Here is a 24,637-nt window from a genome sequence, read left to right as displayed (position 1 = left end):
GGCCCTGTGGAGTGAAATGGCATGCTAAGGGCTACTTAATTAGTAATGGTAGAGCCAGGACTGGAGCTCAGTTTTCTGATACTAAAGCTAGTTTCCTTTCTACTTTTTGTCACCTGTCTCAGGTTGGTAACCTGGAGCCTGGGAAGGAGAAAGGACTCAACCTGGAACCACAGATGCGACAAATGACTTTAGACGATGCTGGGCATGAGCCTCTGTGTGGCCAGTGAATGGGGAGGAGAAGTAGAGAAAGGACTAACATCGAACAGTTACCATGTTCAGTGGAAATAGAGAGCAAGCCACAAATGTGGGCCACATATGTAATTTTAAATTGGGTAATAGTCACACTACAAAAGTAAAAATAAAAGATGAAGTTTACTTTAATATATTTTATTTAACTCAATATCTACAAAATATTATTTACTTTATTATGCAACCGACATAAAAGTTATCAATCCAACACTCTTACATTCTGTTTCTCCGTAGAGTTCACATGTCCGACGCATCTCAGTATGGCTTAGTCACCTGCTAGGGCTCCCATAGCACGTGTGACTGGTGACTCCTGTACCAGGCGAAGTTGTGTTTTACGTATTTCATATATTACAACAATTACAGTACCGCCTAAGGGCTGAGGAAATGAGCCCAGAGAGGTTACGTAACTTGCCTGGGGTCACAAAGCTGGAAAGTGAGAGCTGGGCTGTGACCCAGGTCTGTCCCTCCTCTTCCCCCTGTGCTTGATCTGAGCCTGAAGGATGATGGAATTGAATAGGTGGAAATGAGCAATGGCCTTGATGTGGTGATATTACCCCTGAGGGTTTGCCTTGCTGCTGGTGTTGATAGTATTGTGTGCGGTGGACAAGGGGGGGCGGTGGACAAGGGGGGGTGAGGGTGGGGGGGTGGGCCAGAGCAGGGGTAGCCAATTTCCAAACCATTGTTAGACTTGCTTCTGAGGAGGTGGCTGAGGGGTCACAGGAGAGTAAAGGGAACGGTCGTCTTCAAACGCAAAGAGCAGAAGTTGAGGGACTCCTTTCCCTACATGGCGAGCCTGTTATGGGAAGGCTCAGGTTGTAACTCGCAGAGAGAGCTCAGGAGGGCCAGGTTGTGAAGTGCCAAGCAAATGTGTTTGCCCTCCCTGGGCTAAGGCAGGAGAGCCTGTGTTTTATCTGAGTTCTGCGCCTTTCCTGGAAGACTACGATAGTCTAACGGAGGGGACACTGGGTTAGGAGGGCCAGATGCCTGCCTTGTGGGCAATCAAGTGGGTTCTAAGTTTGTTTTTCTTGTTTTAGCCACAAACATTACAACAGCAGTAATGACACAGTTTTTAATTCCTGACATTCTGGCATATTAGTGTTCATTTCACAGTGTTCCCTTGCCATCATCCATTTTTCCATTTGTGGGGAAAAAAAAAAGGTTTTTACTATAATTATAATTTTAGCGTGGATGGAGTTTATTTTGTTTCTCCCTTTACCATAAACATTTTTCTATCTTTATAATATGTGTGGTATGTTAATGGCCTCAGAGGATATCACTGAATTCTATGTATAATTTGCCTGTTTCTATGGCTGGATATTGAGATTGTTACAAAATTGACATATTTAATGCTCTAGCGTGCAACCTCATGCCTAGGTTTCTTTTCTATCTTTTGTAATTAGATTATAAAATCTGATCACTAAGATTTATAAATATATTTATGAATTATTTTAATTCCTTTAAATATAATTTAATTACATTTAAATGTAATATAATTAAATATAATTGTGCTTATAAATAATAATTATAATTATAAATTTAAAACTTCCTTTAAAAATTTATTTATTCATTCATTTATTTATTTATTTGCGAGAGAGAGAGAGTTCGAGTACAAGCAGGAGGGGCAGAAGGGAGGGAGAGAGAGAATCCCAAGCAGACTCACGCTAAGCTTGGAGCCCTACACAGGGCTTGATCCCATGACCCTGAGATCATGATGTGAGCTGAAACCAAGAGTCAGACCCTTAACCGACTGTACCACCCAGGTGCCCCTAAAACTATTTCTTTACAATAAATAACCCAGCATTTGAATTCTAGGCCAGCAAGCTACAAACATTTTAAAATGTGTTGGTTGTTCTGAAATATTGCTTCTGTCTTTTTTCCTGCTAGTTTTATTGAGATATATTTGACAGACAGCACCGTACAAGTTCAAGGTGGACAGCACGTTTCCACTTTCCCAGCAAGTGTTACATGAGCTCACCATTTTTGCCACAAAATCACGAGCACTGAGTATGAAAATTTCTTCAAAGTTTTGCTAAATTTAACAAAGGTAGACACGTGCCAAGTGTTGGTGTGTCCTGACTTCCTCACATGCCTCTGGGAACACCACTGACATCACTGTCCAGAGGGATAGGCGAGGCCACCATCAGTGCTGGGGGGCCTTCCTCGAGGTCGGTTGGTGAAACAGTGTTCCTTTGTGGACTGATGGTGAGGGCCAAGCCCCAGTACCCACCACCTTCACGTCAGGACACAGCACTCCCCAAAATTCAGCCTCAGTTTCCCAGAAGGGAACAAAAAGAGAATGGAGCTCCATCCTGAACTGGATGTAGCCCACAGCAAAGGGCTGACCTTCCTGTCTCCCTCCACACCTCCTACCGCACATGCATGTGTCGCGGGCTTTGGAGGCAGAGAGATGTGTGGGGGTGGGCATGTTATTTAATCTCTCATTGACTCATTTTTCATCTAAAATGGGGACAACGGTAGTCTCCCTATAAGGTTGCCAGGAAGGTGAAATGTGTTAATCCTTGAGAAGAACTAAGAGCAGTGCTTGGCACATAATTAGTACTCAATGAAGCTTGTAAATGTGGGTTCGAATCTCAGTCCCAACACTTTCTAGATGCCTACTTTGGGCAAATCCCTTAACCTTTCTGTTCTTGAGCTGCTTGCTCTGTAAAATGGGATGATAGAACCTGCCTCACAGAGGTGTTCGGGAGTTTTAGTGAGAGGACGTATAGCACAGAGCTCGGCACATGAAAGCCCCTGCCTCAAGGGAGCCCAAAGAAAAACATTGTTTTTTAAATTTTCATTTTCTACTCTGCAGAAGGGAGAGCTTTATCCTCTTATACTGGTCTGTGGTAGTGAGCTCTTAGATTTTGACCGCGTTTGTTGTTATGGTGCATTTTTATGTCTACGTTGTAGGTAGGAGCAAAGCAACATTTCACGTGCCTGAAGCTTTTAACAGGTTTTAATAAAATCTTGTTTTTAAGGTTAGCAAGTACGTAATTTCACAAAGAGAGGGGGACACTTCATATACTTATTAATTTAGTGGCTTCTCCTCACAGTTGGCATCAAAAGAAGCTGTCAGGTTTATGGAAGCTACCAAGTATTTCATTACGCTCAGATGAAATTTGTCTGAATGAAAAAGTAAAAGGCACATTCTTTAGGAAATGCAAAGGAATGACCAAAGGGGCACTTGAGCACAGCCCACCCATCCCCTGCTCCTGTCTGGCCAATTCCTCCTTATCTTCCTGTTTGACTTGAGATGTCTCCCCCAGGCAACCTCCCTGAGCCATCCGGACTGGGTGACTGGACTCCCCTCACGGTAGCCTGCTGGGCAGCTCTGATTCTTTCTTACCTGTCTTTCTCCCTCGGAGGCAGAGACCTGCTATAGTCACCCTTGTATTGTTGTTATCCTTGTTATCTAGCACTGAGCCTGAGTCACCGTTGGATCCTTATTTCCTGGTACTGGGCCTGAGTCCCTGTTGGATCCATGTCACCTACCACTGGGCCCGAACAGCGTAGCACTCTGTAAGTATTTGTTGGCTGAATGGATGAACTTGCAAACATCTGCCCGTGATGCTAGAAGGTGTGTGTATGACAATGGCAGGTGGATTTGCAAAGTAGGGTAAGCGGAAGGCTAAGTGCCATTTTCTGCTTGGGCAGAGGACAAATGAATGCAGTAGTGTTTGTTTGGAAAAACCTAGGACTTCCCTTTGCTTATGCGGCCTTAAACCTTGTGAAGCACTGGTTTGTTCCTTCATCCCAGCTATTTCTCATTCCTAAGCAGCCTCTTCCTTTCACCATCTTACCAGTTCCCATCTGTGCCATCGACCTGTGCCAAAGATTTGGGGTGAGGCTACTTCTGTGGTGTGTTCATGTCCAATTTGTTAGCCTTCCTGTTTCTTGGGCAAAATCTGAACTCTGGGCATATCACAGAAAGGATGAATGTTTCCTTCTTCAGTCCTCATGCCCTGTGAGTTAGAGAAGAGCCAGAGCGATCCTCGCTGGCTTTCCTTGAGCAGCAGTAACTGGTGGAATGGGGTGCCGGGCAGGTGTAGGACTAATCTTGGTGTGCAATGCGCTTTGCCTAGAAATGTTGGCTGTGGGGCTTTCTGCTTTGTCACTGCTCATCTGGGAAGTCCAATCTAATGTAACAACAGTATTCTCTACCGAACACCTACTGTATGCAGGGCAGTGTACTGGGAGCTTCACAGATAGTGTCTCAAATCCTCACATTTAAGGACTAATGCAAATCCCCGACATCTCCCATGAAGCCTGGCCGGTTACTGAAGTCAGCAGCATGACACAGTGATAAAAGGAGAACTTGAGAGGGAGCTAAGAAATCCGAGTTCCAGTTTGGCTCTGTTGTAGACCAGTGACATGGCCTCCTCTCTGCCAGTGGGCCTGTTTTCTCATCTCTAAAAATGGGATGGGGAGAAGCAATGAGATGCTTTCTCAGTTCCCTTCTGTTTCATATCCTCAATGTGTCTCCTCCACCCCAACCTGTTCTCTTCTTTGTCTGAGTTATTGTAGATTGCAGGTGAGAATTACATCGTTTAGTAGCACTGTATGTCCTGAGTGAGTCTTATCTCCTAGCGATACTCTGATCTTCCAGTGACAAAGACCTTATCTTGTTCTCTTAAATGCTTCTTAGCTCTGGGCCTACCACATTGGTGAAATATGACACTGTTACCCTTGTGTGAGGCCCTGGAACATCTTGGGTACATGTTGCCCTGAGATGGTTGTTTCTAGGCCTCTTCTGTCTTTTTCGCAGCAAGAACTGAGGTTAGTTGTCGGGGCCACTTTCAAACAAATTGGACTTTAAATGTGATGAACTTCTACTTAACCATTATTTTTCCTTTTGTTATTTAGTGCCTTTTGTGCCCTAAGGTATCTTTGTCTGCTCCAGGTTCATGAAGATACTCTCCTATATTTGCTTCTAGAAGTGTTATCGTTTAAACTTTCACATATAGGTCCAAGATCATTGTCAAATTAATTGTATGGCTAAAGTGAAGTAGACGTCGAAGGTCACTTTTTTTCCTGCATAGATATCCAGACATTTCAGAACAATTTCTTAAGAAGATTTTCCTTTCTCCATTGAGTTTCATTGGTACCGCTGAAAAAATTGTTACTGTGTATGTGTGGGCCCATTTAGGGGATTTTGTGGTTTTTTTTTACTTGATTTAGTTGTCTGTCCTTATACCAATAACACATTGTCTCAATTTCTGTGGTTTTATAATAAGTTTGGTAATGTAAGTCCTTTAACTTTGTTCATATAAGATTGCTTTTGCTATTCTAGGTCCTTTGGATTTCCTTATAAATATTAGACTTAGCTTGTCAGTGTCTACAAAATAACAGTGGGGATTTTGACTGAGAATGCATTGAGGCTGTATCAACGTGTTAGAGTTCTCTAGAAAAATAGAACTTTCTCTCTCTCTCTTTCCCTCTCTCTCTCTCTCTCACACACACACAGTTTATTCTATTTTTTAAAAAGCTGGTAGTGATGCTCTGAATTGATTTTGAGACCAACTCATGTAAAATACATATTTTTGATAAACACTGGTACAGTGAGGGAGAGAAGGACCTATAAAATAAGTGATTGCCATCTACTGGAAAGTGCTACCAGGGTGCGTACGGAGAGCTCTAGGACACAAGGGAGGGAGGGCCAAACCAAGCAGTGGGAAAACCTCTCAGAAGTCCTTGAGGAGTTGGCATAGAAAAGGAGTCATTTAACATATTTGACAAGAGGGCAGGGAGAAGTATTCGGGCTCAAGGCTGACAGCAGCGGTGCGAAGGGGAACTGGTGAGGTGGGACCGGTGAACTTAGCTTAGCCCAGCTGCAATGTGAGGGCTGTGAGGGAGTTGCAGAAGGTGAGGTTACAGAGAACGACAGCAGCAGTAAAAATCACAAGAGCTCTGCGGCAACAGTCTAAAATTTTGCACTTTATTATGTGTGTATCAGGAAGGCATTGGAGGGTAAATTAAGAAATGATGCAATTCCATTTGCCTTTTACAAAGGTTGACTCTGTCAGCCATGTGCAGGTAAACCAGTCTCCACCCTATGTAGCTGTGATTTAGAACAGAAAAGCCAGACCCAAGGGAGAACCAGTTCTGGAAGCCAGATCTCCTAACCCACCTTAGGCAATTATCCTTTCGTTCTACCATGCGGCTTCTCAGAAGATTCACCCAGGCACACAAATTGTGCTCTTTTAAGCATTTACCAAAATAATTACAGTCCCTTTCAGGGCATAGTAAGAGGTGGAGCTAGAGCTCATTCTGTCTGTTCTTTCTTATTCCCTGTGTAGGGTTACCTCATCTGCTGAGCAAAGTTATGGGAACCTCTGAGAGAGTGATAATCTCTTACACTTACAATATGGCATTATTCTAGGTGCTTTCTAACTATTAACCTAATTAATCTTCACAACAATTCTCTGTGGTATTATTATTTCCATTCCATAGATGAGGAAACTGAGATACATAGAATTAAGTGACCTGCCTAAAGTTACACATCCAGCAATTAGCAAAGCTGGGTTTTAGGCGAAATCTATTCTCCTAACCACCGTGAGGCTTCTTGGTTGGGGTTGATTTCATTCCAGCCACGTCCTTGAACCCAGATCTTTGAACAAAGATGGTCATGAAAAGATTTGGCTTTGAGTCTCAATATTGCCAAATCTGAATCTTCACTAATATAGAGGAAGAGGAAAGGTTTTCTAGCTAGGAGAAGAAGGACGACTTCTTGGAAGGAAATGGTATTTTAATGGAGCTTTGGAGAGATGAGTGAAATTTTGAGAAGTAAAAATTGCTGAGAAGGAAGGGCAGCAGTACCAGCCAAGATGATGTAATCCAACTATAACCTCCCTCTGTTTACAACTAAAAAACTGGACAGAATGCAAAAGCAACTACATGAGAGCCCTGAGAGTGATAGCACGCAGACAGGATACTGGCCCTGGAACTTGGATGATGACCCATAATGGCCTTTGTCATGTGGAATTGCACGTGGTGTGGGAGGCTAAAACTCTGAGATGGCCCCATCTTTCCAGCCAGAAGAACCCGGCAAAGGAGCCACCAGGGAGTGGGAGGAAATCCCTGAGAGAAGAGAGCTGGAAAAAGGGCCCCATTCACTCTGTGCATGGATTGGTATAAGTCATGGGCCTGCTCCAAGGTGTGTGTGCATGGAATAGGCGCAAAGAAGCACAGCAAAATTTTGGAGTACTTGACTATGACATTAACACTACCCAGGTCCTGGATGAGCCCTGAGTTGCCTATGTGACAGGCAGACCCAATTAGCCTAGCGAAGGCTTTGAAATCCAAACTGGCAGCAAAGCTACCAGTCGCAAGAGATGAGACAGAATTTTCAATCTGGACCTAAGTGGGTTAATTGTCTGTTAAATAAATAAACAAAAATATCAACTTTTTTTTCCAGAGAATTTTAGCAGGATTCAGTCTCATAATATATATTATTCAAAAGTCCAGGATACAATCCAAATTTTCTCAATATAAAAAGAGCCAGGAAAATCTGAATAATACTCAAGGGAAAAGACCATAATAGGTGCTAACCCTGAGATGACTAAGATGGTGGAATTACGAGACAGAAGTACAGTAGCCGTTATAACCATTCTTCACTCTTGAAATGAATGAAAAGATAGAAATTATCAGCAGAAAAATAGAAACTATACAAAATAACCTGATGAAAATTTTAGAATTGAAAAGATGACATCTGAAGTAATAAATTCATTGTATGGGCTTAGTGACAGAAAAGAGATGACAGAGAAAAAAAAAATCCATGAACTTGAAGATAGATCAATAGAAATTATGCAGTATTTTATACTTGTACATTTTTTATTGGGAAAAAATGAACAGCATCTCAGAATACCGTGGGACAACATCAACAAGTTGAAAATTCATGTTATTGGAGTCCCAGCCCAGAAGGTGAAAAAATATGAGGGCAGCCAGGGAAATAAGACACATTTCCTATTTTATAGGCAAACCTATTAAAACAACTGCAGACTTCTCATTTCTAACCATGTGGGCCAGGGACAGTGGAATAACATCTTGAAAGTACTGCAAGAAAAGACCTATCAACTCAGAATTTTATATCCAGAAAAAATATATTTTAGGAAATTGAAGGAAAAATAAAGATCACAGATGAAGGAAAATCCAGAAACTTCATTTCTAGCACTCCTGCTCTTAACTGCTAACAGAAGTTTTTCAGGCTGAAGGGAAATGATACCAGTGGGAAACTTTGAACTTGAGTGAAAGAAGAATAAGAGAAATGATAAGTAGGTATCTAACACCATAGATTCCTGTTAGTGAAACTACAGACAAAAATACAAAAGTGAACAAAAATCCTCTCTAACGCCATGACACAGGGATGGCTGTATACTACTGGAAGTATTTTGGATATGGTTTCTTCAAGTTATTTTCTCTATGAATAGCATTTCTTTTTCTCTTCCCTCCCTCCCCTCTCTTTCTTCCAACTAAGATTATAGCATATATGGTTTTATAATACTCTTTATCAATTCACATTGTATTATAAACACTTTTTTTGTTTAGAAACCTTCATTACTGAAAGTTTTATTAGGTTTGATAATGATATTTTAGTTGTTTTTAAAAGAAATACATTTTAGAAATATGTACTGACATATTTATGGATGCAGTGCTGTGGTGTCTGCGATTTGCTTCTAAAACCCAAGGTGGGGGACTCAGTGGATATGGATGAGATAAGATTGGCCATAAATTGGGGCGCCTGGGTGGCTCAGTCAGTTAAGCGTCCAACTCTTTGTTTTGGCTCAGGTCAAGATCTCATGGGTCATGAGATGGAGCCCTGTGGCAGGCTCCGCGCTCAGTTGGGAGTCTGCTTGAAGATTCTCTCCCTCTCCCAGCTCATGCTCATGCTCTCTCTCTCAAATAAATAAGTAAACCTTAGAAAACAAAACAAAAAAACCCAAAATTGGCCGTAAATTGATCATTGCAGATGCTGGGTAATGGGTACTTGATGGTTCCATTTACTACTTTCTGTAGTTTTCTGTATGTATGCAATTGTTCATTAAAAAGCTTTAAGAAATCTTCATGGATGTGATTTTTAATTATTTAATCATATCCCATCCTGTGGATATTCCATAACATTTAGGTATTCCTCTATTGTTGTAAATTGAGGTTGTTTCAGGTTACCTGTGGGCAGAGTTGGAACTACAGTCTTTGACAGCGTCTCTGATTATTAACTTTTTCAGATGTGACTACTGAGTTAAAAGAGAATGGATATTTGATGCTTTGATACATTTTGCCAAATTGCCCTTCAGAGGAGATGTTGTATGTAATTTCCATACAAGAGGTTTATAAGAGTGCTCTTGGCAGCTCTATGTTATATATATTTTCAGCCTCTATTAATTTGATAGAGGGGGGAAGGTGGTATCTTACTGTTTTCATGTGTTTTTCTTTGGTTTCCAGTGACATTGAATTCCCTAGCCTGGCACTGAATTGGTTCCTCTCCTTTCAGGGAGGGAGCAGGGGAGGAGAGTAGAAAAAAAGAGGACATTTGTCGCCCTTTCCTCATTCCCCACTTTGAAGATAAGAGGAGAACAGACACAAGGAGCCCTGGGTTCTAATCCTGGCTCTGTCACTTACTAGCTGCTGACTCTACAACCTCAGTCTCTCTGTGGCTCAGATGTCTTCAGGGAAGACCTCGAGCAGGCTGCCAGGCTCCATGAGGGCAAGGTAATAGAGATTCACAGGGGCCAGCCTGGTGCCCTGTGTCCATCAGGAGATGGTAGCTGTCATTGTCCTTGGGAAGCTGAGGATTAGGAAATGATAAAAGGACCTCCTGCTGTCCCATGCTCAGAACTGGGTGTCTCCCCCTGCACACACACACAGGAAAGGCCCCTGCAGGAATTGCTGCTCCTGTTTGAGTCACTGTCTCTTTACCTTTCGTTCTTTGCAGTCTCCCTTGTCTTTGAGTCATGGCTGGGAGATGGAGGCAGTTATCATAAGCCAGGAAATCCATCTTGGGGAGTTGGGTGAACTTGGAGGCAGGAATTTTGACTGACTGCTAATCGTATTTATCTGGGTCAGTGGAAATGCACATTGCCTTGCTTAGTTCAGAGCTTGGGGTGAACTTCAGGTGGGTGTGTTTAGCAGTGTCTCATCTTATTCTTTGGAGCAGAAATCAGACCTGGAACGTGATCTTTCCGGGGCGATCCAGCCAAGTGGAGGGTCTCCGCCTCAATTCACTGCCCCCTCCCTGGTCCTTCATCTTCCTCGCTCTGTTTCTCTATACCTAGGCCCAGAGCCCCTAAATTGGACTTGTTCTTACTATACACACACACACACACACACACACACACACACACACACACACCCCTTCCAGAAAGTTGAGAACAGCTGAAACAGAAAAGAAGACTCTGGCTCTAAATAATCAGTCCGCTCGTGGACTAAGAGAGAACCCAACGTATTCTTTCTCTATTTACAGCTTTTGATTGGTGGGAGGTGGGGGGGTGGTGAGAACCCTTTAGGTTATTTCAACACCAAGCAAGAAGGCCAGAACACCCTACCACCCTCAGCTCAGAGCATGGATGCTGTTGACTGGGCAGAGAAGCATTTCTCCTGAAATCAAGGTTGGGTGCCCAGACCTCAGGGCTCCCCGCCTCCCCTGGTTTCGCCCTGGGACCACTTCACTGACTTCCTGTTTTCTTCTCAGGGCCCAGTGCAGCTGCAGGAGACCTAAGGGTAAGGTTGGGACGGGGAGTGAGTTTGGACTATTTTCTGAATTGAGGGAAAATCCAGAGAAAGGACAGCAGGCTTTCTTGTGAGAATTGGGCTCTACTGGCTTTTCCTGCCCCAGGCATCGAGCCCTCTGCTCCATGGGAATGAGAGCAGAACTTCCCCGCCCCGCCCCCCCCACCCCCGTGGGGTCTGCAGAGGGCTCTGGGGGGACAAACTCTGAGGGCACTGAACAGCTTTATGTTTCATGCGTACGATCACAGAGAAGTGGTTCTTCTAACAGTTATAAGTCACCTCTGTTCATAATCGAAGTATGCTTTAATTTAAGAAGAAATCTTGATTGTCTTAAGTCGATGTTCCTTAAACAGTGTTTCTTTTTCCTCTCTGAAATGGGCAGGTGCTTTACCTACAAGCTTTGTTTCCAATGGCTTTATAGAGGTGATGAAGTTACACATGGTCTTAGAGAAAGTTAAAATAACAATAGTTTCATCTGTGTGCTGGAAAGTTCCTTCTCCTCTGTTTTCTCCCTTGGGCTTCACTGTAGCCCTGTGAAGTAAGGATTGTTCAGCTCCTTTTCTTGTGAGCAAACAGAGGCTCGAGAGGATACATGACTTGCAAGGACACACAGTGATTTGGGTGGACAGCTAGGGACCACTAGGCTGGGACCTGGTTTCAGAGTTTTCCAGGAGTTCAGCCTTCCTCGAACCACTCCCTTGGCTCTGGCTTCCTGAGGGTCCCTAATTCTGCTTCTCTTGGCTGTGGGGCAGTGTCTGAAGGAGTTAACACTGAAAGCAGCAGATGTCGGCTTTGTCGAGATGAACATCGAGGTCCTGCATTTAGCCAAAGACAAATATTGACTCATGACACTCCCAGAAAGTTCATCTCCTCTAGCAAATGAAGACTTCTTCCACCCACCACAGTGAAGCCAGGCCGCCCCGTCCCACGCCCCCTCCCCTGCTCCTGCCTGGGTGCAGGTCTACAAGCCACCAGTTATTAAGCATGGTCCTTACTTCCAACCCTTACAGCAGTCCTGGGAGGTAGGTGGTTTTGCATACATTTTACAAAGGAGGACACTGAGACCCGGAGCGCTCATATCACATTTGCCTAAGATCCCACAGAGATGAGTAATGCAGCTGGGATCCAAGTATAGATTCATCTGACTGCAAAGCTGGGTTCCCATGAAATTTTGCACCACCCTCCCAAACCAGGTCCCATCTGAGTGTCTTCCTCATCTCAGTCTTGGTCCTCGACCCATCTGCACTCGGGGCTGCACCCAGGTTTTTCTGGCCTGTGGGCCTTGAGTTAAATCTGAGTTGAGATCCTGGCTCTGCCTTCTAAGAGTAGGATGCTTGTGGGCACGTCTCGCAGCCTCTCTGAGCCTCAGTGTCTGCGTTCAACAATTACCTGCCTTGGGGGGTTATTTTGAAGATTCAGCAGGTATTTGGCCTCAGATGTGGCATGTAGTAGGTGGCCAAGAAGCAGCTGCTGTTACTAGTTTGTTGGCTGCTTTCAGGGAGTGGAGGGGGGTGTTGTGACCCTCTTCCTGCTGACCCTGGACAGTCCCTGCTCGCTCATCACTTCCCTCCCCTGCTCTGAAGCTTATCTGCTCTCTACTGTGTGCCTGATAATCGCCAGACTCTTCCACAGCAACTCACAGTGCTACAGGCTGAGGCCCCAGTCTCCCTTTCAGGGTCCCCTCCTGCTGCTCAGCTTCGTGCACCTGCTCGGGCTGACTTGACCCTCTCTCTGTGCCCTGGTGCCCTGCCCTCACCCACCTCCATGCTGTTTCTCTCCTATCCTCCAGGCTTTCCCCATCCATGGACGCTTTGATCCCAGCTTGGATGTAGGTCCCTACTCCTGGGCTAAGATTCTTGAGCACCTTCTTTGCAAGAAGAAAATGTTCACTTATTTGGCACATGAAGCCAAGCCACAGGCATTGACCTTGGCCCTGGCAACATTGAGGTAACTAGCTGGTTCAGGTGCTCACTGTCTGGGGCTGTGTGTATGTGTGTTGTGGGTGGGGGGAGACAGACAAAGTAAAGAGTGCATTAGGTATTCGCGTCCTTGTCTGATTTCTCATGGTATTTAAGACTGTTAGTGTCTTGAGAGCAGGGGAGTGGCAGTTACGGTGGGCCTACTGTTCTGAGCCCAGAGTTACCAGCATCTTGGTTGAATTGATTGATCTGAATAGATGTGGTCCAAAAGTAAGCTCACAGCTTTGCCATATCCAGACCAGCAGTGGTCAGGGAGGTGGGGGTAGGGTGGATGGGAGGGACGGTGGGGAGCCCAGGTGCAGCTCTCTCACTTCCCCCACACCCCTCCTTTCCCCTCCATCCTCCTAGGTCACATTCGTTGATTGGGTCAACATGCAGCAGTTGACAACTTTTTTGCTGTCTTGCCAGTGGGCTGTAGGGAGGAAAGCTCACAGGGTTTAGGGCCAGACATGACTTCCCCAGCCTCACGTGCCTCTTCTATAAAGTGTTGCAACAGTAGACTCGATATTCATGAGGGTGTTCTGTTGAGATCTTTGAGAATTCTCTTTTTAAAAAAAAGATATTTATTTATCTAGAGAGAGAGAGTGGGGTGGGGTGCAGCACAAAGAGAGGGACAGGGAGAGAATCTCAAGCAGACTTGGCGCTGAGTGTGGAGCCCGACCCGGGGCTCGATCCCACCACCCCGAGATCATTCCCTGAGCTGAAATCAAGAGTTGGATGCTCAACTGACTGAGCCACCCAGGTGCCCCAAGAGATCTTTGAGAATTCTTAATCAGCATCCTCTTCATCATTGTGACCAAGTTCTCGTTTATTGACAACATCCCTAAGGTGAGGCATTCATTCTCATCTGACAGTTAAGGGACTGAAGCATATGCTACCAGAGCACAAAATTTCTCCCGTATATGCAGCGATGCATAATTGAACAATTTAAACGATTTCTGTCTCTTACTGATTTCATGAATATAGGGCTATAGGCATTTATAAATCTGTTACCAGAAATTCATCATGGAGTATAAACTTTCCTTCACATGGACTAGCAGCCTCATTTCTTTGGGAACTGTAGTTCACAAGGAGTTACTTGTATCACCTTCTAGTGCATGGAGGGCACAGAGCCCACCCCCCTGTGCCCTGGGTCATGGCCTGGGGATGAGCTCTCTCACATACTAAGGGACTGGCTCTGGCCAGCTTTCTGTGCACATACTTCATATTTATTCATGAGCAAAATCAGCTTGTTTTCTGTTTAGGACCTTTGGGGTTGTTCTCCAATAGTTAAAATTTCAAATGTTGACTCCGTAAATGCCAAAGGTCCACTGTAATAACAGCAACCATCCAGGGCTGCTGAAAGATCCAATTCACCATATCAAGTATCTAGCATCCTAAGTGTGCACTGGGCTTTGAACCCAACACTGTTGATTTCCTTATAACTGAGATCATTTGCTTCTGGGGTTGGGTGGGCACACCTGTGGCCGAGAGAGTCGCAGGCCAAACAAGATGGCCACCGGAATACAGGCTTTAAGAACATGGTCTTTCGATTCAGACAGTGCTGGATTCCAGTTTTGGCCCTTCCATTTACTAGTCAAAGCCCTTCAACCTCTTTAAAATTCAGCTTCCTTCTCTGGGAAATGGAAGTGATAACCATGCCAACCTCAGAGGATGGCAGTTAGGGTTGAATGAACTCTTCTGTGTTCAGGTTTAGTACAGCACCTGGCACGTAGGAAACCCCCAGAAGGAGCCACAGTGACTTCACTCTCCCTCTCTCTCTCTCTCTGCAGGGATACATACCCAGTAGGCGCTTCATGTTCATTGATGATTTCAGTTCAAGTCTGAAATCATTGCTCTATTTAAAAATTAACCACCTTTCCCCCACCCAACATACATATTATAAGCCCTGGCAGTGGGCTCCAGTCCGATACTGAGTACCACTTGTATACCTTGTGCCTGGCAGTACTGAAGCAGCAGAATGGGTGTTGGTGAACTCTATCCCCATAGAGCCCTATCCAATTGGAAGAATAAGATTCGACTCCTTCCACGGCACCTGGAGGAGCCTATAAGACAACATTCACTTAGGTCAGGAGTGTGGTGGAGCCCCACACAGGAGGAGGACTCCATCCTGGAGAGTCTAGGAAGCTTCCTCTGTGGAAATGGGCCAGGAATGGGTATGCCCTGGGATCCCTGAAATGAAGGGAGGGAATGACGAGTAGGGAGGGTTGAGGGTGTGATGAACTAATGAATGCTGAAATCTGTGGATCTGGCCCCTGAAGAATAATATCCAAGCCTTCCACTGGTCAGCATGCTCCATTAAGCACCAGCTAGGTGCAGATATAAAGTGGTTTTTGTGTATGGGTGGTGGGGAGGGAAGCAAATGTAGAAAACCTCAGAAAACCAGCCCTTGTCCTCTAGGGAGAAGGACCATTCCTCCAGGAGTGCAAGTTGAGTGTGAGCCCTTGTCTGGGACTGCCCGAATGGAGCACACTCCTGCGCCCACAAGATTAATCTTCAGTCACATTGCTGCCTGTGTCATCTGGTGACTGAAGTCAGGATCACAGCTGAGGGGAGAGAAAGGTGAAAGACACACATTGAGGCAAGGGCAATTAGCACTCTCTCTGGTAGTCCTGACACCCCCTGACCTCATAACAGATGTGAATTATTCACATCTCCCCTTGGAGCGGGTGGCCCAGAACTGACAACAGTTTGGCCTGAAATTCTCGAAGACCTGGACTGAGGCCAAGGCCCTGCCACCTCCTCAGGAACTCTGGGCCGTGAAGGGGCAGCAGACTCCCGGGTAGTGGAGGAGTCTGTGATAAGCAAGGACTTCACGTGCTTGAGGCCATGTTGTTGACCCACCACCCATGTTCATCCTCGGCTGAGCCAACATGGCTCCCTCCCACTTCACCTTCTTCAATGACTCTATTGTTTATTGGTCTAGAGCAATTAGATCAGAATCTACCGAGGACAGTATTGGGCATCTATATTTTTAGATGCTTCCTAGGTAATGTTAAGGCCCAGGTAATATAGAGAAATACCGAGTGCCCCAGTGGTTCCTTTCACCTACACTGACCTTTATGGCTATGGGACTGGGGGTAGGGTGCTCCTCTGAGGACAGCCTCAATCAAACCCCTTCTCCTCTACATTCTCTTCCCTTTTCTCTTTGTATGGTGGCCCAGCTGGCCTTGGGCTGGACCCAGGAAAGAGATCAATTTGCTCAGGTGAGCAAGGTCAACAGTCGCCACTTTGGTGGCCTTAAGGAGTGGCAGCTTACGTCAGTGACTTTGACCTTTGGGAAATATCAAGAACTCTGGCCTGACATCCTCCTGTCCAGTCAGGTAAAAATCAAGATGGAAGGGGAGAACAAACAGTCCTTGGCACAATCTCTGGCCCAGGAATTCCTGGAGAAAATTATGTTTAAGACAACATTAGCCGACATCCTTGTTCTCATTAAAGACACAGTTCAACTGGTTCTGACGAAAGATGTAGGTCATCAGACCCTCATTATCAGGATTTAAGAGAAAATTCTTAATCTGTGGTCTTTCAGTAGAACTCTTTCCCTCCTGTGTTGTCATTTGGTCCTCCTCTGCTCTTCAGCGAGAATCCTGGACCCCCTAGTTACTCTGCTGGGCTGTAACAGGTCTGCTCTTCAGTCCCGGAGGTGGGGAGGTGGTGTCTTTCTGATGTAACTGCCGCTTGCTTCAGCTGCTGAGCCCTGAGAGGATGGGTGGGGCAACTGTATCTGTTTGATCTGCTGTAACTAAAATTCTGGTTTATACTGCTGTGCTCCTGGGCTTTACACACTTGGGGGCCAGATGCTTCCAGATAAGAATGCCTTAATTCTGCCTAGTTAGGGGCAGTTGTGGGTAGTTTTTTTAAGCACCCTACATATCTAGCCAACCAGTGAAACCTGTTTTTCAGGAGGCCAGCTGGGATCAGAAAGGTATGATTTTAACTGGGGGTAAGTTTCGGGCCATACAAACCAGAATTCCTTGCCCAGGGTCTCCAGAGACCCACCAGACGCTTGGAGTATTTCAAAAAGCCAGAGAGCAGAAGCACATTTATTTAAAAAAAAAAGAAACACAACAAAAAAACCCCTGTACAGACCAAGGAAATTATCCAGTTTCTTTTACCATGTTGGAATTTTACCAGCTGATTGTGATAACAATGACAGTCTCACGCTGATCAGAATCTCTTATTGGCAGCAGTATCTCTGTTCATTTGATAACAAATAAGAACTCAAATTCTTAATTAAATTTGGCTGATAGCATCTTTTAAAACCTGGCAATCATAGCAGGAGGAAACAAATACAAGACAATACAAATACAAATGTGTGGAAGAATTCAGGAACCTCTGGCTTTGACTACATTAAGGGGAGCTCCTGTTACTTCCCTGTGCTAGGGAAGTGCTGACGTGAGGAGAGATCTGTGTGGATAATGGAAGAATCTATTGCTGAGAATTCTGCTGATGTTCCTAGATAGTAGAAATAAAAATTCAGGAAGTCTCTACTAAGAAGCTCTGTTGGGGTAATGCTAGCTGCACTTGGTATTTTTGCTCACTTTTCATAGTCCACTGGTCTCACCGAGATGCAGGGTGTGTATGTGCGTGCATGTGCACTTCCTGGAAAATGTAATCCCTGGCTGGGCCGCCACTTTCAGCCACAACTCTGTAATGGCAGAATGGTCACAGTTTTGGTGGGGCAGCCAGCCATCCTTGACATGAGAAACAGGAAGGCGAATCATTATGAGATTAAGTGGCAGCCCAGCCAGCACAAGTTAAGAAAGGGGAGCCCATCAAGGTGAAGGCTTCTGGAAGCCAGGACAAATGGACTGCTTCTCAGAGGCATTGTGGTTCACTAAGGTACCCTCTGGGGGCAGTAGGGATTCAGGGTCTCTAGGGACAGAAAATTTAGGTTCTAAGGTACAGAGGAGGATGAGGTTTGCACACTGAGGGGCTAAGGAGATGGTGATCAGGGCAGAGTAAAGATGTGTTGCCAGAAGGTCCAAGATGGTGACCAGCCATGGCAGTTGAAAGCAGCCAGGCTCTTAGGAGCCCTTTGAAGGGCCCTGAGTAGAGAGATGTATGTTGGATCGCACGAGCAGTTTGGGGGGTTAGAATCATCTAGTTTGACCATTGGCAATGATATCTTGAGCAAATGGCTTAAACTCTTGGAGCTTCCTTTTTGTTTATAAAAGAGGATTCGTAATAGCCCACCCCATAGGGTGCTGGTAAGGATTCAGTTTGGTAACATTTCTAAATTGCTAGCACCCAGGAAGGAGCTTAGTAGATGGCTCATGGCCTTTTCCACCTGGATTGTTGCAATAACCTTTTGAAAAGTCTTCCTTTTTTTTTTTTTTTTTTTTTACTTCCTGCCCCCTGCTATGTACAGCTCTTGATTCTCGGCACAGTAGCCAGAATGATCCCTTTCAAACCTAAGTCAGCCAAGCCTTCTTCGGGGTGAAAGCTAGACTCCTACACCAGCCAAAGGCCCTACGTGATCTGGCTCCCAACGCTTCTTGGCCTCATCGTCTGCTACCCTTCTCTTCACCTGCTCTGTTCCTGGCCTCCATGCTGTTCTTGAAACAGGTCAGGACAGCCCCTGCCCAGGGATTTTGCTGTTCCATCCACCTGGAATCGCCTTCTTTCAGAAATCTGCATGACCCCTCTTGCACCTCCCTCTAGTCTTTGCTCAAATGCCTTTTTCTCAGTGGAGCTTTCGGACCATCCAATTTAACACTGATCTGCTCCCTGCCCTCATACACCCTGCTGTCCCTATTCCATCTTCCCTGCTTTAATTTTCCGCATGGCAGTTATCCACTTGCAAAGCATCACATACATATTTATTTTGTTTTACTCTTCCACTGTTGCCCTCACTGGAAGGCAAGTTCTGGGGGGGTGTGGGATTTCTGGCTGATTTCTGCATGGCCGTATCTCTGGTTGGATCGCAGTAGGCAATAAGCATTGGAAGCATGAATGAGCCTCTCTCTCTAAGTATTTGTGCGTGTTGTTCTCACGGACTCTGGGACTGCTGCAAAGTGGAGGAGCTCAGGCCTCTCTGCTCATGTCCCTTACCCTGAACTCCCCTAGACAACCAGGACTTAGTCCCTCCTACATATAAAAAACTTGGGAGAACCATTAAACTTGAAACCACGGAATCTCAACAAGCCTTGAAATCTAACACTCCGTTTACAGGAAACACAGAGCAGAGAGGAGTAAGTTAAACAATACCATAAGGAGGTCCTCCACCAGATTCAGTACTAGGCACATTCCATGGGTCAGACGACTTCGTTTCTTCCACAAATATATGTCCTAAAAAAAAGAAAATAAGGGTGTGGGGAACTACTATAAATTAAAAGAGAGTTGAGAGTGGTATATCATCCACACAAAATGTTTGGATCCTCATTTAAGGAATTTAGTGTAAATTTTGGGAGAACTGGTAAAAATTGGAATGTGGATTGGGTATTAATGGCACTGTGGTTCTATATATATCCTCATGTATTTTTTAGCAGAACCCAGGGTGTGTGTGGCATATTATAGAGAACTAAGCTCCATAGAAAATTATTTGAGGGCCTCTGGTCCCACGTCTCCCAAGGATGGCACATAGCTAATACCATCCTGGATGCCATCGAGGTAAGTTCATTTATGACATAAATGGATGTCGTAGGACATTAGGCCTTCATTTTCTCATGGAACGCCAATGGAGAAGAGCTGGTGATGGAGACGGATTCGAGGGCTGACATTTGCTTTTTTTAATTACACCAGAGAAGGAAGAGGGGGAGGGGAACACATCAAGTTGGCAAGTTGTTGGTACTCTTTGGAGCTGGGTTCTGAAATCAAGTTCATTGTGTTACTCCCTATACCTATTTGTATGTGTAAAAACTGCTATCATATAAACATCATTCTTTTTTAAATATTAAGAGGAGGTGAAACAGTCCCACTTCCTGAGGAGGAGGGAGGCCCATTTTCTGTTCTCTCAGCTTCTCTGTTGGGTGTGGGCTGAAAGAAAAAGGGGGTGGGCCTGTTGCTTGCGAGGCGTGCAGTGCTTGTTCAACCCTCCTTTTAGGCTCTTCTGCTCTTCTTTCTTGGCTCAACTCTGACTGGTGGAGTGGAGTGCACAGTGATTCACGGTGTGGTAAGACTGCAAGATACCGGCTGGGGCTGGGGCTCTGAGCGCTTGTACTGGGCAGTGGGCATCATCCAGAGAGGAAGCTGTTGGGGTGCGAAGTGCCTCCTTTCAGTCAGATACCTGTCAAATGGGAAGGCAAATATTTGTACAAATATACAACCGTGGAAGGCATGAGGTTGAAGACAGTAGCAAATGGCCTGTGCTTTCCCTTTGCCGTGGCTCTGTTCGTCCTGAGTTCAGAGCTCTCCTTACCCATCCGGAGTGGCTGGCTCTGGTCAGAAACCACAGAGCAGCTGCACCATCTGTGGTGGGGACTCAGTACCCGCCCCGAGTTCTGTTCTCATGCTTTTCGAAAACCTCAGGGAAATGTACTCAGGCCTTCCTTCTCCATCAGTGCCTGCCTGGCTGGGAAAAGATCTAATCTCTGTTAAGAGACAGTTTTTGCAGCCTGGGTCTGGAACGGTTGGGGCAAGCAGGAATGAAAGCCCCTTTATCTTCAGGGCTTTGATCTGGGCAGGATTTCCCTCTCCCCCACCATTAGCTCGGAGGCTGGGCTTGCCCTCAGGTAAACACTGGCAAACACAGCTACCCAGACACTGTGAAATCTCTCCTGGCTTCCTTTCACTCTCTCTGCAGATTGATTAACTACAAGTTGGTTTCCTGTTGCTTACCATGTTTCTAACTTGAACAAAATTGTGGCTTGTCAGAAATATTTTGACGTAACTGTTAATGTTTCGACCTATGCTGGCTCCCGCTGAGAGAACTCAGGAGCTAAGGGCTGGGAGTGAGTCAGCAGCCGGATCACCTCTCTGGGGACTGTGGAAGTGGCTGATAGCAGAATCTGCCTCAGGCACTCATTGCTGCAGGAATTAAACGAGCTTTGCCAAATTACAGGAGCTTTACCGTACGGAAAGCACTTAGCACATGGTAAAAGCTCACTAATTATTAGCTGCAACAAAGTGATAAAGTCTATCATTAAATTGTCACCACAACCCTGCAGGGGCAAATTTTAAAGTATTATTATCCATCCTTTACAGATGAAGGCACCAGGCTTATAGAAGTTGACGAACTGGCCTATCCTCCTCTAATGGACAGATAGAAAAGCCAGAATTTGAATCTGGGGTTTTGAGATGACAGAGCGTGAACTCTTTCTCCAAAGCCAGGGCTTCGCAAACTGTCCGTGAAGAATCCGGTTTTCCCCCCACAACCTGTCACACATCAGTAGTTTCTAAAATACAATGAAAAGGATTTATTGGAATAGTGAAATGAAGGACATTTAAAATACAAGCCTTATTTTTAAAGTGATTGTTAGATTCAATAGGCATAAAATTACTCTTTCAAATTAGTATAAAAGAGGATTACATTTGATATCTGTCCTCTTCTCATCCTGGATCCTGAGAAAGCTTTCTCAAACTAGGCCCAACTGCAGATCTCGCTTTGAGGAATGGTGCCCCGTGTTTCCCAGAGCGTGGTGTGCAGGGGGGACCACTTACATCAGTGTCACTTGGGTGCTTGCTAAATGCCCATCTCTGAGCCCCGTCCCAGACTGCTTGGGTCAGAACGACTGAGGGAGAATTCAGGAATCTGCAGTTCAACAAGTCACTCGATAATCGCGATGTGCTCACAGTCTGACCACCAACGTCTGTGCAATGCTGCTTCTGCTCACGGATAATAGATGTTAGAGAGATGGTCAAGTGAGTGCAGTGTTTTAGTCTACACCCCCATTCCCAGCCGGCTTTTTTTGTTGTTGCTGTTTTTAAATTCTTTTTTTTTTTTTAAAGATTTTATTTATTTGACAGAGGGAGATACAGCGAGAGAAGGAACACAAGTGGGGGAGTGGGAGAGGGAGAAGCTGGCTTCCCGCTGAGCAGGGAGCCTGATGCGGGGCTCGATCCCAGGACCCTGGGATCATGACCTGAGCCGAAGGCAGATGCTTAATGACTGAGCCACCCAGGCGCCCTGTTTTTAAATTCTTAAGAAGGTTCTTTCCATAGAAACTCATGGACAGAACCTGCTTTCTCAACTCATTTCAGTACCTGTCGGCAAACATGTACTGAGTGCAAACGACAGGCTGGGTGGAGGGAAGCAGGCCACAGGGTGCTCACAACCAGTAAACGAGTGTCAATAGAACAGAGGATAGAATCTAGGGTCACTTCAGTGTACAGAGATGGGGGAGATGAGGAGGAATGAGCAATGGAGACTACTGAGGGATGACCAGTAAGGTGGAGAAAAACCAGGAGCGTGAGTGTGGGTTTTGGAAGCCAGAAGGAGGAAATGACCAACTTGGTAAAATACTGCTGATGAGCTGCACAAGGTGAAGACCGAGAACTGACCATTTATTTAGCAACACGGGAGTCATGAAGGTCTTTGGTGACCATGGACAAGAGCAGTTTCCTAGAGATGGGGGAGGCTTGTTGGGGTGCATTCAAGTGCGAATGGGAAGAGGGAAATCAGAAACACTGACTGCACACAGTTCTTTCAAGGAGTTTTACTGCAAAGGAAAGAAAGCAGGAGCTGGGAGGTAAGATGAGGTCAAGAAGTTGCGCAGGAGGGACAGGGAAATGAAAGTTATTTAGAACTCGTGCCATGGCTAAATTTGTGACTGTTGTAAAGTCCTATATCTTTTGCAGCAAATTCCTTCAGCAAAACAGAAAAATTGTCTCCTATACTTTCTTTTCAAGCTCTTTCAAACTCTGCCCACTCCCAAAAGATATTGTCCAAAAAGAGTCTGCAAATCACTCTTTATTCCTTACATAGCTTAATTTGAACATGTTTTTTTATATGACATTGCATTTTTTCATATTTGCTTCATCTATGTTTTGGCCAAAGTGTTCTAAAGTAGATTTCATCTCTAACTACTTCACCTGCATGGGACTTAAAAAAAAAAACCCAAAAACCAACATAACCAGATTATGTAATCATAATAAAATAAGACTTATTGTTATACCTAACAAAATTAATAATGATTTCTTAGTATCATATAATACCAAATCTATATGCAAATATCCCCATTTATCCCCAGTGGTGTTTTGTTCAAATCAAGGTTCAAGCAAAGTCCGCACATTGCATGTGATATTTTTGTCTTTGAAGCCATTTGTTTTTCCTGCCCATTGACCTGTTGATGAAACTAGATCAGTTGTTCTGTAGAACGCCCTGCTTCCTGGATTTGTCTCATAACTTCTCTGTGGTGTCCTGTAACTTGTTCTTCTTTCTCCTGTGTTTTCTAAAAACTGGGATTACACGTAAAGGCTTGATTATATACAGATTAAACATTTCAGGTGAGACTTTTTTTTTTTTTTTAATTTTTTCATTGTTATGTTAATCCCCATACATTACATCATTAGTTTTAGATATAGTGTTCCATGATTCATTGTTTGTGCATAACACCCAGTGCTCCATGCAGAACGTGCCCTCCTCAATACCCATCACCAGGCTAACCCATCCCTCCACCCCCCCCCCCTCTAGAACCCTCAGTTTGTTTTTCAGAGTCCATTGTCTCTCATGGTTCTTCTCCCCTCCGATTTCCCCCCCTTCATTCTTCCCCTTCAGGTGAGACTTTGTCAGAGGTGGTGCTGTATGCTTCATGTCGCTGCACATCAGAAGGCACTGGTTAGGTGTCCCACGCTTAGTGATGCTAAGACTGATCAGGGTCAGGTGGTGGCTGCCTTAAGAGAGGTGTTGTGTGTGTGTGTGTGTGTGTATGTGTTTAAGATAGGAGAAACAATAGCATGTCTGTGTGCTGATAAGCATGATCTTTGAAAGAGGGCTACATATGATGCAGAAGAAAAAGGGGAGATTTTGTAGAAGAATATCCTTAAGTAGATAAGAGTATACAGGACCTAGTGGAACAAATGTTGGGTATTCCAAGTGTTGGGTGCAGCCAATTCATCCGTAGCAACAAGAGGTCATTTGGGCATGAATGCAAGTATGATGAGTAGCTGTGGTACAAAGGTATGTTGTGTGTGTGGTAATTCTATTCTGATAGCTTCCTTTTTCCGTATGAATAAGTAGCAAGTTCATCGAGGGAAGGGGAAGATGAGGGGACTTTTCATGGGGAGAAAGTCAGATAGTCCTCTAGGAAACTGGCAGGTGAATTGACCAGAAAAGTAACATGTGATTGCTAGGAAGCATGAAGGAGCTACTTGCAGTTAGTGATCATGAACTTGAAGTGAAATCAGTAAGTATTATTTTGTGATTTTCTTTAGCCATGCAGCTGCATACTTGCAGGTGTAGAGGAGGACAGAGAGTTGGATTTAACCAGGATTAGGGTTTATCCAACATTGTGTGATGAGAGAGGCCAACTGAATGACCGACCATGGAGTTGAAGCTGGGTAGGAAGGGAAGTGAGGACATGAAGGAAGTGGGAGACAGTGAGAAGGTGGTAGGAGTAACCACAGGAAGATAGCTGGAGGTCGATACTAGTTGGGCTAAACTACAAAGATAGGAGCGGTGATTGAGGGTGGTGGTGCCTGAAATCAAGACTTTGGAGTTATTTTTTGAAAATGATAAGATCAGAGATATGACGTTGGGGGTGAGTGGCTAAAGTCGCCATCTTTGGAGTAGAGGAGAACAA

The 24,637-nt window shown here is 44.9% G+C and overlaps 1 protein-coding gene across 12 annotated transcripts in view; it reads left to right on the top strand.

The window, feature by feature from the left end:
* Positions 1-24,637, top strand: part of ST6GAL1 (ST6 beta-galactoside alpha-2,6-sialyltransferase 1) — a 118,272-nt gene that overhangs the window by 56,729 nt on the left and 36,906 nt on the right. For 8 of the 12 annotated variants that reach the window (XM_032406939.1, XM_032406936.1, XM_032406935.1 and 5 more), the window contains one exon: positions 3,669-3,771. The exons of 2 other annotated variants lie outside the window; for them this stretch is intronic. The gene's annotated coding sequence lies outside the window, so the exon portion shown is untranslated. Of the gene's footprint in view, positions 1-3,668; positions 3,772-18,320; positions 18,525-18,811; positions 20,071-24,637 lie in introns of those variants that run through there. 2 more of the 12 variants (XM_032406942.1, XM_032406941.1) reach the window with 2 other exon arrangements.

The sequence above is a fragment of the Phoca vitulina genome, unplaced genomic scaffold, assembly GCF_004348235.1.
Source record: "Phoca vitulina isolate PV1807 unplaced genomic scaffold, GSC_HSeal_1.0 scaffold8, whole genome shotgun sequence".
Classification (NCBI taxonomy): Eukaryota; Metazoa; Chordata; class Mammalia; order Carnivora; family Phocidae; genus Phoca; species Phoca vitulina.
The sequence above is the reverse complement of the archived record's forward strand: the minus strand, read 5'-3'. Positions and strand labels throughout refer to the sequence as shown.